Below are 18,865 nucleotides of genomic sequence, written 5' to 3'. Positions count from 1 at the left end.
CGGAAGAATGAAATTGGACCATTACTTTACACCACACACAAAAATAGACTCAAAATGGATGAAAGACCTTAATGTACGATAAGAATCTGTCAAAATCCTTGAGGAGAACACAGGCAGCAACCTCTTTGACCTCAGCCACAGCAACTTCTTCCTAGAAACATCACCAAAGGCAAGGGAAGCAAGGGCAAAATGGACTATTGGGACTTCATCAAGTTAAAAAGCTCTTGCACAGCAAAGGAAACAGTCAACAAAACCAAAAAAGACAACTGACAGAATGGGAGAAGATATTTGCAAATAACACACCAGATAAAGGGCTAGTATCCAAAATCTATAAAGAACTTATCAAACTCAACACCCCAGGAACAAATAATCTAATCAAGAAATGGGCAGAAGACATGAACAGACACTGCAGCCAAGAAGACATCCAAATGGCCAACAGACACATGAAAAAGTGCTCCACATCACTTGGCATCAGGGAAATACAAATCAAAACCACAGTGAGATACCATCTCATACCAGTCAGAATGGCTAAAATCAACAAGTCAGGAAACAGATGCTGGAACCCTCCTACACTGTTGGTGGGAATGCAAGCTGGTGCAGCCACTCGGAAAACAGTAGAGAGGTTCCTCAAAAAGTTGAAAATAGGGCTACCCTATGACCAAGCAATCACACTACTGGGTATTTACCCTAAAGATACAAATGTAGTGATCTGAAGGGGCATGTGGCCTGAATGTTTATAGCAGTAATGTCTACAACAGCCAAACTATGGAAAGAACCTAGATGTCCATCAACAGCTAAATAGATAAAGAAGATGTGGTATATATATATAGATATATCTATATCTATATATAGATATAGATATATCTATATATCTATATCTATATATAGATATAGATATATAAAATCAAATACTGTGTAGCCATCAAAAGAAACAAAATCTTGCCATTTGCAAGGACGTGGATGGAACTAGAGGGTATTATGCTAAGCAAAATAAGTCAATCAGAGAAAGACAATTATTGTATGATCTCTCTGATATAAGGAGTTTGAGAGGCAGGGCGGGGGTTGTGGGGGAGGCAAAAATGAAACAAGATCGGATCAGGAGGGAGACACACCATAAGAGACTCTTAATCTCAGGAAACAAAGTGAGGGTTGCTGGGGGGTGGGGAGGGAGGGATAGGGTGGCTGGGTAATGGACACTGGGGAGGGTATATGCTATGGTGAGTGCTATGAATTGTTTAAGACTGATGATTCACAGACCTGTACCCCTGAAGCAAATAATATATATGTTAATTAAAATTTAATAATTAATTAAAAGGAAAATAAGTAAATAAATAATATAGCTTTAAAAAAAAAAAAGGAAAGAAAGAAAGAGAAGACCCTAGGTGGCTCAGAAGGTTAAGCATCTGCCTGCAGCTCAGGTCATGATCCAGGGTCATGGGATCAAGCCCTGTTTCAGGCTCCTTGCTTAGGAGGGATTCTGCTTCTCCCTCTCTCTTTGCCCATCTCCCCTGCTCATGCTCTCTTCTCATGCTCGCTCTCTCTCTCAAATAAAGAAACAAAATCTTAAAAAAGAACAAAGAAATGTATTATTAAAGATACACACTTACCAATAAATGGTGTTGGGAAAAGTGGACAACTACATGTAAAACAATTAAACTGGACCATCTTATACCATATTCAAGATGCATTAAAGACTTGAATGCACGACCCAAAACCATGAACCTACTAGAAGAAAAAATAGACAATAAGCTCTTTGACATCAGGCTTAGCAGTATTTTTTTTTTTTTTTTTTGGATCAGTCTCCTCAGGTAGGGGCAATAAAAGCTAAAATAAATGGATATACATCAAACTAAAAAGTTTTTGCAAAGCGAAGGAAACCAACAAAATGAAAAGGCAACCTACCCAATGGGAGAAGATATTTGCAAATTATATGTCTGATAAAGGGTTAATATCTAAAATATATATAGGTCTTACACAATCTAATATGAAAAAAGAAAAAATTAAAAAGGCATAAGACATGAATAGACATTTTTTGAAAGAACACATACAGATGGGCAACAAGCACATGAAAACATGGTCAATACCACCAATCATCAGGGAAATGCAAATCAAAAACCACAATATATCACCTCATATCTATCAGATTTGTTCTTACTAAAATACAGAAAATAACAAGTGTTGGCAAGGACACAGAGAAAAAGGAACCTTTGTACATAGTCAGAAGAAAAGTAAATAAGAGGAAAAAAAAAAGAAACATAAATTGATACAGCCATAATGAAAAAAAAATATGCAGGCTCTTACAAAAATACAAATTCAGGGGCACCTGGGTAGCTCAGTGGGTTAAGCCTTCGGCTCAGGTCATGATCTCAGGGTCCTGGGATCAAGCCCCACATCAGGCTCTCTGCTAGGCGGGGAGCCTGCTTCCCCTCTCTCTCTGCCTACTTGTGATCTCTCTCTCTCTCTCTGTCAAATAAATAAAATCTTTAAAAATTGTTTTTAAAAATACAAATTCAAAAGAATATATACACCCCTATGTTTATTGCAGCATTATTTACAATAGCCAAATTATGGGGGCAACCTAAGTATCCATCAACAGATGAATGTATAAAGAAGATGTGGTGTATATATATAAACTGGAATATTATTGAGCCATAAAAAGGAATGAAAATCTTGCCATCTGCAACAACATAAATGGATCTTCAGAGTATAACACTAAACAAAATAAGCTAGTCAGAGAAAGACAAATACCATATGATTTCACAGATACATGAAATTTGAGAAACAAAACAAGTGGAAAAAAAAAAAAAAAAAAAAAAGAGAGAGAAGCCAAAAAATAGACTTAACTACAGAGAACGGATGGTTACCAGAAGGGACGTGGGTGGGGGGATGTGTGAAGTAGGTAAATGGGATTGAGAGTACACTTAATCTTGATAAATACTGTATAATATATGGAATTGTTGAGTCACTACAATGTATACCTAAAGTGAATATAACACTGTACATTAACTATACTGGAATTAAAATTAAAAATAAAGTATGGAGGTTCCTCAAAAAATTCACCGTAGAAATACCGTATAATTAAGCAATTCTACTTCTGGGTATTTACCCACAGAAAATTAGAACATAACTCCAAAGAAATATGCCCGCCTATGTTCACTGCAGCATTATTTACAATAGCCAAGACAGGGAAGCAACCTCATGTCCATCGAAAGATGAATGGATAGAGATTTGGGTGTGTGTGTGAATACACTAAATATACACACATATATATACACTGGAATATCACACAGCCATAAAAAGAATGATATCATGGGATGCCTGTGTGGCTCAGTCAGCTAAGGGTAGGACTCTTGATTTCAGCTCAGGTCATGATCTCAGGGTCAGGAGACTGAGCCCTACACCGTGCTCTGCACTCAGCATGGAATCTGCTTGAGATTCTTTCCCCCTCACTCTCCCCACTCTCAGGCTCACTCTCTCTCTCCCAAATAAAATAAAATAAAATAAAAAATAAATAGTCTTTAACCCACAGCAACCAAAAAAGAATGAAATCTTGTCATTTGTGGTAACATGGATGGACCTACAGGGTATTACAGTAAGTGAATTAAGTCAAACAGAAAAAAAAGACAAATACTATATGATGTGGAATCTAAAAATCAAAACAAAACAAAACAGAAACAGCCTCAAAGATAGAGGAAACCATTGGTTACCAGAGTGGGGAGAGGCTGGAGTGTGGAGAAAATACCTGAAGAGGATTAAGAGGTGTAAACTTCTAGGGTTTAAAAAAAATTCAAAGAATGTATCACTTGAGTGTTAAATTTATACTATATATGTTTATGGAAATAATCTGTTTAGATACCTATAAAAACCTAATAAAAAGAGAAGAAATAAAAGTCTAAATTTATCACCAAATACACAGTATAGATTTTTAGTCACAGCTGTGAAAACAGCTTCAAACAAAACCAGATTCAATTGTGAAAAGCTATCACCTTAAAAATGACTTCTTTCATGACTTCTTTTTGTAACAGCTAAGAAGAAACATAAGCTATCCAGACTTTAAATGGAAAAACTCATTTGGAGTAAGTGGATAATGTCTCCCTTTCAATGTGAATGTACAGAATGCTATATTTAACCTTACACATGAACTTATGATGGAGGAAATATATGTTCCCATGATTCTTTATAAGTTTGGAACAATTAAACTACACTTGTCACCAAGTTTAATAATCCAACATAATGTATAAATTTGTTTTTAAGTTTGGAAAACCAGAAACATTTATAATAAAATCTATGATGAAAAACATAAAAATATAAAAATCTGTGTTACTCAAGGCAAGTATTTTCAGTGTTTCCTAAAACCTATAGCAAGTATGAACTTGTAAATTACAAAATTTACAACAAATAAAGGGTTTCTTCAATTATTTAAGGTGAAAATAAAAATCATAACTCTGACTTCAATCAAGAGGCAAACCTGCCAGAAACCAGAAAAACAAATATCAATCCAAAGAAATCCCCAAAATCATATATGTTGACAAAAAAATTGAAGAGCCAACTGATATCTAGCTTCAAATTATTTATGAAATAAAGACAGAAAGCAAAGATAACTCTGCCTGTAAAGATCTGCAACCATATAAGAAACTTTTAAAAAAGAAGAAAATCCCAGAAATAGTTGTTCCTTAGGGGTCCCATGGCCCTTTCAGGAGTTACCAAAGTGAAAATTATTTTTGCCATAATACTAACACATTATTTGTATTTTTACTGTGTTGACATTTGCACTAAGGGTGCAAAATCAATTCTGGCCCCTTAGGCAGTGACACCAAACAATACTGGTAGTCACTATATTCATCACTGCCCAATAATGACTGTCGTGGATATATATTAAGAGAAAATACAATTTAAATATTTTAAATTTCTTAGAAGAGTGTGTCTTGTAGAAGTAACCAGAAATCAAAAAGTACTTCTATTTAAAGAATACCTTAAAGGCAAGCCCAGTGTAATTAAAATATTTATTCCCTTGGAGATATCCCATTAGCTATTTTGATAATGGAAGACAATACCAAAATCTAAACTCTGTTTTTTCCCCAAACTACAATTAATGTAAGATTGTATGTAACTGTACTTTAGTATAACATTTAATACATTACACAAGATAATACAGGCAGAAGCCAGAGAGCTCAAACTTAAAATGTCACTAAAAAATAGGGACTACCGGGGTGCCTGGGTGGCTCAGTGGGTTAAGCCTCTGCCTTCGGCTCAGGTCATAATCCCAGGGTCCTGGGATCGAGCCCCGCATCGGGCTCTCTGCTCAGCAGGGAGCCTGCTTCCTCCTCTCTCTCTGCCTGCCTCTCTGCCTACTTGTGATCTCTGTCTGTCAAATAAATAAATAAAATCTTAAAAAAAAAAAAAATAGGGACAACCTGGGCGCGTCTGGGTGGTTTAGTCGGTTAAGTGTTTGACTCTTCATTATGGAGTAGGTAATGATCTCAGGGTTGTGACATTAAGCCCCATGTCAGGCTCATGCTGTATGTGGAGCCTGCTTATATTTCTTGCTCTCCTGTTCTCTTGGCCCCTCCTTTTTCTCTCTCTCTCTAATAAAAATAAAATAAAAAATAGGGGCACTTGGCTGACTCAGTCCGTAAAGCATAACACTCTTGACCTCAGGGTTTTGAGTTTCAAATCCCACATTGGGTATAGAAATTACTTGAAAAAAATAAAAGCTTAAAAAAACTGACACAAAAAATAATTTCTAACTAAATTTTCGTAAGTTTTCAACATAATTTATAGTGTCATGTTACATTAACTCCAGGTTATCTAACAGACCAACATATAGGAAACCAATTAAAAATATATATATTTAACAAATATGAAAACTCAGCATGCCTGGATCATTCACTTTATACAAGAGATATTCATCTTTTTTTTTTAAGATTTTATTTATTTATTTGACAGAGTGAGGGACAGTGAGAGAGGGACAATCAGGAGGAATGGAAGAGGGAGAAACAGGCTACCCATGATCAGGGAGCCCAATGTGGGGCTCGATCCCAGGACCCTGGGATCATGACCTGAGCCGAAGGCAGACACTTAACGACTGAGGCACCTAGACACCCCTAGAGTTATTCATCTTTTTGAACGAATATTTGACTAAATACATACATGCTATCTCTTTCTAAAGGACAGAAAAAGGCATAATACATATAAATTAGTTATGAGCAATCTAGTAAATTTCTTTCCTAGGTATAGAAACTAGATACACTCAAAATACATATCTCTAAACTCTTAACTGAAATGAATACAAATGCTATTTTAGAATTATTTAAAATCAGTTGCTCATTTTCTTAAAGGATCCACACAGCCCTGAAACATATCCCTTGAAACCAAGAACAGACCAATTATACATATTGAAATTGCACATGTGTGTATCACTTTGATAAGCAGAAAATACAATTTTAAGCCTTAATAAATTATATGTACATTTAATATATAACATATACTTTTAATATGAACATTTTAAAAAGGAATGGCAACAAGTGATAATATAGTAAAAGTTTTTTATCTTGACACACACACCCTTTTCTTTTTTAAAGATTTTTTTTTATTTATTTGAGAGAGAGAGAGAGAGAGAGAGAAAGCATAAGCAGGAGGGAGGCCTGAAGGGAGAAGCAGACTTCCCATGGAGTGGTGAGCCCGATGCGCAACTCAATCCCAGGACTACAGGATCATGACTTGAGCCCAAAGCAGATATTTAACCAACTGAGCCCAGATGCCCCAACACACATCTTTACAAATCTCTTAACCTCTAGAATTGTTCCTGTGCCTTTACAACACAGGATGGACATCTGTTGCCACATTATCTTCAACAATGAAATAATAGAAAAAAGGCCCTCTACAGAGAAATGATTAAATGATTTATTAATACACATTATACTATGAATTCTATGCAGACTTTACAAAGAATAAGGTAGAAAGTTCTGGAGATGGTGGTGATCTTTCCACAACAATATGAATATACTTAATGCCTCTGAACTATAAACCTAATTAATAATGATTAAAACGGGGGCACTGGGTGGCTCAGTGGGTTAAAGCCTCTGCCTTCGGCTCGGGTCATGATCCCAGGGTCCTGGGATTGAGCCCCGCATCAGGCTCTTTGCTCAGCAGGGAGCCTGCTTCCTCCCCTCTCTCTGCTTGCTTCTCTGCCCACTTGTGATCTCTGTGTGTCAAATAAATAAATAAATAAATAAATAAATAAAATTTTAAAATAAAGATTAAAATGGCAGATGCTGAGACACCATGGGTGGCTCAGTCAGTTAAGCACCTGACTCTTGATTCCAGCTCAGGTCATGATCTCAAATTCTGCAAATTCAAGCTAAGCAAATCCCAAACACGATAAATCTAAAGATATCCAAACCAAGAAACTCTTAATGAAACTGCTAAAAACTAAAGACAAAGAAAAAGTCTTTAAAACAGCCAGAGAAAAATGACATATTACTTATCATTGCAGATTTCTCATCAGATCTCTTGGATGCCAACACTTTCTTTTCTTTTCTTTTTTAAGATTTTATTTATTTATTTATCTGAGAGAGGCAGAATTTGCGAGAGCATGTGCAAGCTGGGGGAGGAGCACAGGGAGAGGAATAAGCAGAATCCACAAGGAGGGCACAGCCCAACACAAGGCTCAATTCCATGACCCTGAGATCATGACCTGAGCCAAAATCAAGAACCAGACGCCCAACAAACTGAGCCACCCAGGCACCCCAGAAGAAGACACTTTTAAAGTGCTAGAAAAAAATGTCAACCCACACAGCTACATACAATAAAAATACCCTTTTGAAATAAAGGTGAAATAAAGATAATCTCTAATGAGGAAAACTAGAAGCATTCACTGTCTGCAAGCCTCCTCTAAAAGAACTTTAAGAAAGGTTTTTTATGTAAAAGTAAAATGTAAGAAAATTTAGATTATCAGAAATAAAGAAAAGAACTGATAACAATGGAAGTAAATATTACTTATAAATACAAGCCATTCTTATACCCCTTATTTTACATGTTGACAACTAAATGTAAAAATAACATTATATGATAGAGATTTGTTTTACAATCTGTGAAATAACAACAACAACATAAAGGGAAAGGGTAATACAACCTATACAGTGGGATCCAAATTTCTGAAAAGGAAGCCGGTCTCAAAATACTAAAAATACCGTATGCGTCGATTTATGATATTCTCAAAAAAAAAAAAACCCTACAGTGACAGAAAATAAAATTGTGGTTGCCAGTGGTTAAGAGGAAATGAAGAACATGACAACAAAGGGATAACATGTAGGAGTTTCTTGGAACAACAGAATTGTTATTAATCCTATTTGTTGTGGTGCTTACAGGAATCTATACTTATGTTTAAAATTTATACAACTATATACCACACATGAAGAAAAGAGTTTTAAGGGCATACGTTCATCTCTAAAATAAAATACATATATGCATGCAAGATAAATGTGCACATAATTATAAATACACTGAATGGTGATATTACAAGAGATTTTTATCTTTACACTTTTTAAAAATCTTTCAAATCATCTACAATGACGGCTGTCTATAGAATAAAAATAAAATATTCAAAAATAACCACAATATACTTAATTAAGCTAAAACTGTGCCACTTCAAAGCAGTTCTCTAATAGTACTATTTGGAAATGAGTAAATGAGAACACTACAGAGTATTCTGAGATCTCCAAGTGTAAAGTTAATCATAATAGCAGGCAGCTGCAATCCCCATCCCCAACTCTCTATCACAAAAAATCTCTCTCAAAACTTAATAAATACAGTTGACCCTTAAACAACATGGGGTTTGGGGCATCGACCCACCCCTAGTCAAAAATCCACATATGGGGTACCTCGGTGGCTCAGTTTGTTAAGCATCTAACTCCTGGTTTTAGCTTGTGTCATTATCTCATAGTTGTGGGATAGAGCCTTTCATGGGGCTCCTTGCTCAGTGGGGAGTCTGCCTGAAAGAGTCTCTTCTTCTGCCCCAACCCCTACACACTCTCTCTAAAAATAGATAAACCTTAAAACACACACACACACAAACACACAACTTTTGACTCCCCCAAAACTTAAGTACTAATAGCTGACTGTACTGCAAGCCCTACAGAAAACATTAACAGTCCATTAATACATACTTTGTATAGGTATTATATACTATATTCTTACAGTGAAGTAAGCTAGATAAAAGAAAACATTATTAAGAAAATGAGGAAGAGGAATTACATTTAACATATTATACTGTATGCACTGTATTTATCAGATAAAATCTGAGTATAGGGCACCTGAGTGCCTCAGTAGGTTAAGTGACTGCCTTCACAACTCACGTCATGATCCCAGGGTCTTGGGATCAAGCCCCGCATCAGGCTTCCTGCTCAGCATCAGGCTTCCTGCTCAGCGGAGAGCCTGCTTCCCCCCACCCCCAACCTGCCTCTCTGCCAACTTATGAATAAATAAAATCTTAAAAAAAAAAAAAAAAGTTTGCAACTTCCAGCAGGTAGGTTTGGAAGGAAAATTTGGGGTTAATTTCAGCTTTTAGAAGGGTAGCATCTACCTATCCTCAATCTCCAACTACAGGGCAGGCAGGTGAACATACCTTCCAGAAGCAGCTTATGAGAGCTAGGGTGGGAAAAAATGACCACGTCCTCCAAGTACTGGGGATCTGTGCCCTAATTCCTCATCGCTGCTTCCAATCACAGAAATGAAGCCAAAGAGGCATACGGCCATTCTTGTTGCACCAACCCCCCACAGCTACAGGTCTCTCCCCTTCTGCTCAGTACCCTTCCCCTCCCTTCCTTTCTTTTCTTTTGTCCCCTTTGGGAGCCAATCATTAAAAAGAGTAGGACATTCAAAAGCAACTGCACATATAGAAGAAATAAGAAACTCACCACCACTATCTAGGGAAAAGCAATGACTGAGAAAAGAGCTGAGAAGAACGTAAACTGACACCTCAGGTTGAACGTAACCACAAAGACAGTCTACAACAATCAAAAAAACAAAGTATTTTTTTAAAATTCTGAAGAAGGGGAGATTCTCATTTTCAGAATTACCATATTACTATACTGAAATGTCCAGTTTTCAACAACAGCAAAAATCACAAATAAGAGGAAAACACAGCCCATACAAAGGAAAAATATAAACTAACAGGAAATATTCCTGAAAAAGACCTGATGATAGGCCTACTAAACAAAGACATCAGAATAACTGTCTTAAAGATGCTCAAAGAAGTAAAGGAAGGGGTGCCCGGGTGGCTCAGCCGTTAAGCATCTGCCTTCTCTCAGGTCATGATCCCAGGGTCCTGGGATAGAGCCATGTCAGGCTCCCTGCTCAGTGGGAAGCTTGATTCTCCCCTCTCCCAGTCCCCCTACTTCTGTTCCCTCTCTCACTGTGTCTGTCTCTAATAAATAAATTAAATATTTAAAAATAAATAAATAAATAAAGGAAAATATAGAGAAAGTCAAGACAACAATGTATAAAACACAGTAGAGGGACGCCTGGGTGGCTCAGTTGGTTGGACTGCCTTCAGATCAGGTCATGATACTGGAGTCCCAGGATCGAGTGCCGCATCGGGCTCCCAGCTCCACGGGGAGTCTGCTTCTCCCTCTGACCTTCTCCTCGCTCATGCTCTCTCTCACTACCTCTCTCTCAAATAAATAAATAAAATTAAAAAAAAAAAAAAAACAGTAGAGGGGCATCTGAGTGGCTCAGTCAGTTAAGCATTTGACTTCGGCTCAGGTCATGATCTGGAGTCCTGGAATCAAACCCCATGTTGGTAGCCTGAGCGGGGAGTCTACTTCTCCCTCTCCCTCTGCCACTCTCCCTGCTTGTGTGTACTCTCTCTGTATCAAGTGGATAAAATAAAATGTAAATTCTTTATACTCTGATGCAAAAGATGTAATACAGATTTTTAAAATAACACTAATAAACAAAGTAGATCTATCAATATATTAAAAAACCTATAAGAAAACCAAACAGAAATTCTGACAATGAAAAATACAGTAAATGAAATGAAAAACTCACTAGAGAGATTTAAAGACAGCTAGGAGCAGGCAGAAGAAATAATCAGCAAACATGAAGACAGGACAATGAAAATTACCAAGTTTAAGGAACAAAAAGAAAAATAACAGAACAAAATGAACAGAGTTATGTACCTAAGGGACACCAACAAGCAGACTAACATACACATCATGGGAGTCCCAGAAGGAGAAGAGAGAGAGAGAGAAAGGGGCAGGAAGAATATTTTGAAAAATAATAAACTGAAAACTTAAAGACATTGATTAATTGATTAAATTGATTGAAGACATGAATATAAATATCCACAAAGCTCAACAAGCCTCTCATAAGACAAATTCGAAGAAATTATATAGAGACACTTTGGAGAGCCGCAAAGAATCTTGAAAGTAGCAAGAAAACAATGATTCACATACAATGGATCCTCAAAAAAGTATATGTGCAGGTTTGTCATCAGAAATGTTGGAAGACAGAACCCACTGAGTTAATATATTCAAAATGCTAAAAGAAGAAATAGTCAGGGGCACCTGGGTGGCTTAGTCTGTTAAGTGTCTGCCTTAGGCTCTGGTCATGATCCCAAAGTCCTGGGAACGAGCCCCGTACCGGGCTCCCTGCTTCACCCTCTCTCTGTGCCTACCCCCTGCTTGTGCTCACCCTCTCTCTCGCTATCGCTCTCTCTCTAGAATAAATAAATAAAATCTTAAAAAAATAAAAGAAGAAGAAGAAGAAATAACAGTCAAACAAGATTCCTATGTCTGGCAAAACTGTCCCTCAAGGGGCGCCTGGGTGGCTCAGTGGGTTAAGGCCGCTGCCTTCGGCTCAGGTCATGATCTCAGGGTCCTGGGATTGAGCCCAGCATTGGGCTCTCTGCTCAGTGGGGAGCCTGCTTCCCTTCCTCTCTCTCTGCCTGCCTCTTTGCCTACTTGTGATCTCTGTCAAATAAATAAATAAAATCTTAAAAAAAAAAAGTATTTTAAAAAAAAAAAAGGCCCTCAAAAGTTAGGGAGAAATTAAGACATTCTCAGATAAACAAGAATGCCCAAGGGTGTCCAGCAGTGTGAAATGAAAAAAGACAGTAAACAGTAATTCAAAGCCACATGAGGAAATGAGGATCTCAATGAAGGAAAATTCATGGCAATTATAAAACCTAGTACTGCGACACCTGGGTGGCTCAGCTGGTTAAGCGTTTACCTGCAGCTCAGATCATGATCTCAGGCTCCTTGCTCAGTGGGGAGTCTGCCTCTCCCTCTGCCACTTCCCCTGCCTTTTCCCCCACCCCTGGTTCTTATGCTCTATAATAAATAAAAGCTTTCCCAAAAAGTAAAAAAAAATAGGGGCGCCTGGGTGGCTCAGTGGGTTGAGCCTCTGCCTTCAGCTCAGGTCATGATCTCAGGGTCCTGGGATTGAGCCCCACGTCGGACCCTCTGCTCACCGGTGAGCCTGCTTCCCCCTCTCTTTCTGCCTGCCTCTCTGCCTACTTGTGATCTCTGTCAAATAAATAAATAAAATCCTTAAAAAAATAAAAATACAAAGATAGACAGGATGAAAGTAAAAAACAGGGTAAAATATTCCATGCAAAGAGTAACCAAAAGAGAGCAGGAATGACTACACTAACACTGTACAAAACAGCCTGAATCTAAAAGGTTGCAAGTGACATATATGAATTCAACAGTCTGACACAGCAAGATATAGCAAATATAAACATTTACGTACCTAATGACAAACTATCAAAATATATTAAGCTAAAGCTGGCAAAATTAACAGCAGAAATAGTTTTACAATAATAATTAGATACTTCAATACCCCACTCTCAATACTGAATAGAACCACCATACAGGAGATAGATAAGAAAATGAAGAATTTAACACCACAATAAACCAACTAGACCTAACAGACATATACAAAACACTCTACCCAACAACATCAGCATATACATTCTTTTCAATGCACATGGGGTATTTTCCAGGACAGACCATATGTTAGTTAGGTCACAGACTGGGGCACCCAGGTGGCACAGTCGGATATGTGTCCAACTCTTGGTTTCAGCTCAGGTCATAATCTCAGGGTCATGGGATTGAGCCCTAAATTGGGCTCTGTGCTCAGTAAGGAATCTGCTCCAGATTCTCTCTCCCTCTTTCTCGCTCATCCCACTCATGCTCACTCTCTCTCCCTCTCTCTAAAATAAATATTTAAAAAGAAAAAAAAAGTCTCAGTCTTAAAAACACAAATACCATACAAAATATCCTCTCCAACCACAAAATGATGAATTTAAAAATCAGTAACAGAAGTAAAATGGGGGGCAACTGGGTGTCTCAGTCATTAAGCACCTGCCTTCAGCTCGGGTCATGATCCCAGGGTCCTGGGATTGAGCCCCACATCAAGCTCCCTGCTTCTCCCTCTCCCACTCCCCCTGTTTGTGTTCCCTCTCTCGCTTCATCTCTATCAAATAAAGTAAATAAAGTATTTAAAATTAAATAAATAGAGAAGTAAAATATGAAAATTCACAAATTTATGCAACACTCTCTTAAGCAAGCAAAGGACCAAAAAAGAAATCACAAAAGAAATTAGAAAATACTTGAGACAACTGAAAGCAAAAATACAACAGAACAAAACTTATGACATGCAGCAAAAGCAATGCTAAGGGGAAAATTTATAGTTATAAACTCGTACCTATCATAAATAAAAAAGATTGGAACAGAAATTATAAAAATAGAGAATAGAAAAAGAACAAAGAAAAAATAATAGAACCAAAACCTGGTATTTTGAAATACCAACAAAACTGATAAAACTTTAGCTAGAGAGACTAAGAAAAAAGAAGAAAACACTCAAATTACTAAAATTAAAAAGTGAAAGTGGAGACATTACTGGTTCTACAGAAATGAAGAGAACTATAACAGAGTACTATGAATAATTTTACACCACCGAATTGGATAACCTAAATGAAATAGACAATTTCCTAGAAACACAAAATCTACCAAAACTTAATTATGAAGAAAGAGGGGCTCCTGGGTGGCTGAGTCAGTTAAGCATCTGATTTCAGCTCAAGTCATGATCTCAGGGTTCTGGGATCAAGCCCCGCATGGGGCTTTGTGTTCAGCAGGGAGTCTGCCTGTCCCTCTCCCTCTCAGTTGGTCTCTCCCCCTCCACGTGCTCATGCTCTCTCTTATTCTCTCTCAAAACGATAAAAACTTAAATAAATAAAAAGATAATAAAGAAATAGAAATCCCAAATAGACCTGTAACTAGTAAGAAGACTGAATCAGTAAACAAAACTCTGTGAAAAAGAAAAGTCCTGGCCTTGATAGCTTCACCAGAGCTAAAAAACATTTAAAGAAAAATACCCATCTTTCTCAAACTTATACCCCATGATCAAGTAGAATTTATTCCTAGAATGCAAGGATGGTTCAACACACGAAAATGAATCAACACAATACACATTAACAGAATGAAGGAAAAAGAAAATACATGACTGTCTCACAAATGATACAGAAAAAGCACGTGACAAAATATAACACCCTTTTTCATGATAAAAACACTAACATCGTACAACATGGATGCAACTTGAGGACATTATACTAAACAAAATAGAGACAGAAAGTAGAATGGCAGTAGCCAAAGACTGGGGGAGGTGATAATATGGATTATTGTTTAATGGGCATAGTATTTCATTTTATAAGAAAAGTGCAGATGGTTACACAACATTACAAACATGTTATCACTAAACTATACACTTAAAATGGATAAGATGGCAAGTTTATGTGTTTTCTACATCTATTTTGTTTTTTTAAAAGGCAAAATAAAGGATTTTTCAGCTATACATTCTTCAGATAGAGGAATTCATCATCAACAAACCAGCCCAGAAAGAAATACTGAAGGTGTATTTGTCAAGGCGGGGGATAACATATGGAAATCAGGGTCTACCCAAAAGAATGAAGAGTACTAGAAATGGAAATATCTGGATGTACCAATTATAAATATATTGCCTCCAACTCCAAATCTACTTCTCTCTACCCTGCTTTGCATTTGCAATAATGAAGCTGGTACCTGTAAACATTTCTTCTCTGCCTGCTGACAAAATGGTAACCTTTGTCAGCAGATGGCACTGGAGGAACACTCCAGATAGAAGTGGATGCTCATCCCTTTAGTGTGCTCTAACCTGCTAGTTCCAGTGGAGGACAGTGGTGTGCAAAACACCCAATGGCCCTCTCCCCAGGCACCAACTTCCCATCAAGTCTCAGTGACACATATACAACCCTACAGGTAGTTTCCCAGAAAGTTTTGTCAGCACCCCTGACAGCAGCTGCCCAGCAAGTTTCAGCAACACTCCAAAAGGCCAGACGCTTCCCAGAGAAGTGTCCCAACTGACTTCTTAGCCAGGTTCAGAAAAAGGCTGCCTAGTGATTCCTCTCAGCACCCCAAAAGGGAGTTTCCTGCTTGACAGCAAAAATCTGCACACGTCAAACTTCTCCATCATCCAGTGTAACACACCCTCTCCAACAAGATCTGAATCTCCAGCCCTGAAAGTAGAAAATGGAGCATCTTCCAAATTTGTTCTATCCCTGCTACTGTGCCTCAGCCCCAGAGGCAGTGACTACTCCCTCTACCTGCTACTGTGTACACTTTAAAGTTCTCTTTCCCCCTTAGGGTTAATTCTCTGCTATGGTTAATAATTCTTTATCTTGTTTATTTTAAGATTTTTTTTATTTATTTGACAGACAGAGATCACAGTAGGCAAAGAGGCAGGCAGAGAGAGAGAGGGAAGCAGGCTCCCTGACGAACAGAGAGACCAATGTAGGGCTTGATTCCAGGATCCCGGGATCATGACCCAAGCTAAAGTCAGAGGCTTTAATCCACTGAGCCACCCAGACACCCCTATAATTCTTTATATTAAACCTTCCCTGTTCAAATTACGGTGTGGTTTCTAACCTCTGACTGACATAGAACTGATACTGGTAGTGGTCACAGAAAACAGACCTACAAAGATGAGATATGGAAACTGGCTTGGTTGTGCCCTCCGGCTTACACAGGAAATAGGATGCTAGCAATCCCTGGCATGCAGTGGCATCGCAATTCATCAAGCTATCAACTGTGGTTGATTGTGATGAAGTGCCAAATGAAGCAAGTGCCTTGGGACCCCAAGTGGCTGTTGTACTTGACTGTTAAGGCAGCAGTGATAATTACAAGGTCTGTTACATGAGATGTATTCTCTGTGTACTCTTGAACAAGCACACAGAAAAATAAGTTCAAGTCCATTAACTGTCAGATTTAATCACAGTCTGAAAAACACCACGTTCATGCAGTATTAAAAAAATCTCCCAAAAAATCTCTTCATTCTTATAACCACAGGTTGACAATGCTAGAAATCAAATGCAAAATTTTCAATTTCAAACCTTCAGTGGCAGTAACCTACCCTTTTGTATCTAAAAAGACACTTTCCTTTGCTTCAAAGTCCTGTGATCATATATTCAGCAAATGACTTGAAGGAGGATGCTCATTCTCAAGACCAACTACAATCAACCCTGTTGACACTAGACCCAAAAGTAGGTTCAAATCTCAGCATGTTATAGAGGAACAGGTACACATAGGACCAAAAGAAAACAGCTTACACACTAAAACAATGCCCAAATTGTGTTAATATATAAAGGAGAAAACCTGGGTCTGAAAATAGATGCTGATACGGGTATTAGACCAAGGAGGTTAGAATCCATTAATATGAGTGAGCTTCTACAGATTCTGAATTTGATGTGATAACTTGTGCAGCTGAAGTTGGCTCTAACAGCACACTTGTTGACTGAAACATACTCAACAATACTGCTGTAATCATTAGGAAATGCAAATCAAAATTATTCTAACAATGACAACGAATATTTAATAAGGTTAAGATATTGAAGTTTTACCAGCATTATGTGGAAGAAGAAATCCAAAGGCTTAGGGAGATAGGAATACTGAAGTGGATTTATCCTCTGCTATCTATACACTTGCTACCCAACTGCATTCCGTGAGAAAGCCCAGAAGACACTGTAATTAGTGAGGGAAGTACCACATATTAGAAAGCTGTGTGGCTGCTCTTTTTAAGTCAGTTATGACTGCAGGGAATGTCACCACTGAGATGGGCTCCCTCATTTCACTGAGGATGATGGGATCCCAAAGTAGCAGAGGCCAAGTGGTAACACTTAACTCCAAAGATAAGGGCAGCAGGGACGTACCGGTAATCAGAATGCTTTGGCCCGCAGGGATCTTTGGCAGTGGCTAATTGATCACGATGTTCCTAGGAATGAAATAGATGGGCAGTTTAATCTAGACAGAAAATGTCTAAATCTGGTGGCCCAAAACTGACTTGAATCATCACAGTGAAAGTCAGACATCTGCCCAGTTTCCAGACCTGGTCAATTCACAGACCCATAGATAGCCTCTTGTGATCAAAGAGAAACTGAGTCCACCTGAAGGAGGGCTCTGTACCATTACCACAAGTACACACCATAAATCTTTCTCCAAAACTTCCCGAAAGGGACTAGAGCAATAAGGTAGAACAGTGGTTTTCAAGCAGGGGCAATTCTGCTCCCCACATCTAGAAAATGTGGCGATATCTGGAGGCATTTTTGGTTATCACAACTGGGGAGCTGTACTGACATCTAGTGGGTAGAGGCCAGGGATGCTGTGAAACATCCAACAATGTACATTACAGTTGCTACAACAGCTTAAAAGCCCCTCAATATTTAGATGATTTCATCTCCTACTACTATCACCTAGCTTCAGCTATCTTTGCTGTTCATAAAATATACACAGCATTCACCTGCATAACCTTTACCCTTATTGTTCCCTCTACCTGTAATTTTCCTACTCTTAGATACTGACATAGCTGGCTTTTTCATCTCCTTCCAATTTTTGCTTAAATGCCCCTATTTAAAATGGCAATGCCCCTTCCACCATAGCACAGTATATTCTTTTCCTGTTTTATGTTTCTCTACAGTAGTGTTCCATTTTAAATGCTCTACATTCATTATTTGATTAAACAGGTCTCTCTCCCATCAACAGAACATAAACTCTGTAAGAAATGTTCTCCATTTTATTAATTACTGTATCCTCAGTTCCTATAATGGTTCCTTGAACATAACAGACAAACTCATTTGTTGAATGGAAGCATGAATGTGACTGGATGGAAATTAGGAATGTGAAGCCCTAAAGAATTCTAAGATGACTCCTAAAGTGGTTATCTGCTTTTATCTGCCCAGTACCCCCATTCTTCCATAAAGTCAATTCTGATCATCAGATATTTCAAACAGTTTTGCTATTTAAAAATGTGACATTTTCAATGTAGGCAAATCTACTGTTCTTTTGAATTATCTTCTTTTGGTTCATGCTCAAAATGGTATTCCCTGTATCAAGGTGTTTGTTATATTTACCTGTATTTCCTTTGGGCAACAGTTTGTTTTTTTGTTTGCTTTTGGTTTTGAAGATTTTACTTATTTGACAGAGAGAGCACAAGCAGGGGGAGCAGCAGGCAGAGGGAGAGGGAAGCAGGCTCCCTGCTGAGCAGGGAGGCTGATGCGGGCTTGTTCCCAGGACACTGGGATCATAACTCAAGCTGAAGGCAGTCACCCAGGCACCCCATCCTTTGGTGAATAGTTTCATTTTCTTATATCTATATATTCAATCCCTATAAATTTGTTTTGGTATCTGGAGGAAAAGATCTAACTTTATTTTTTGCCCAAATGACCAGCAAACTGTCCAAACACAATTTATAAAGAATAACTTTATTTTATAACTATATTCTTATATACAGACATGAATCTCTTTATTTGTAATAATTTAATATAGCAGCATTA

The 18,865-nt window shown here is 37.9% G+C and overlaps 1 protein-coding gene across 3 annotated transcripts in view; it reads right to left on the bottom strand.

The window, feature by feature from the left end:
• ZMYM4 (zinc finger MYM-type containing 4) overlaps positions 1 to 18,865 on the bottom strand; it is a 150,097-nt gene that overhangs the window by 107,108 nt on the left and 24,124 nt on the right. For 2 of the 3 annotated variants that reach the window (XM_032877204.1, XM_032877215.1), the window contains exon 2: positions 17,246 to 17,307. The exons of the other annotated variant lie outside the window; for it this stretch is intronic. The gene's annotated coding sequence lies outside the window, so the exon portion shown is untranslated. The remainder of the gene's footprint in view (positions 1 to 17,245; positions 17,308 to 18,865) is intronic. 3 annotated transcript variants of the gene reach the window in all.

Source organism: Lontra canadensis, unplaced genomic scaffold (assembly GCF_010015895.1).
Source record: "Lontra canadensis isolate GAN:19392208 unplaced genomic scaffold, GSC_riverotter_1.0 scaffold60, whole genome shotgun sequence".
NCBI classification, from domain to species: Eukaryota; Metazoa; Chordata; class Mammalia; order Carnivora; family Mustelidae; genus Lontra; species Lontra canadensis.
The sequence above is the reverse complement of the archived record's forward strand: the minus strand, read 5'-3'. Positions and strand labels throughout refer to the sequence as shown.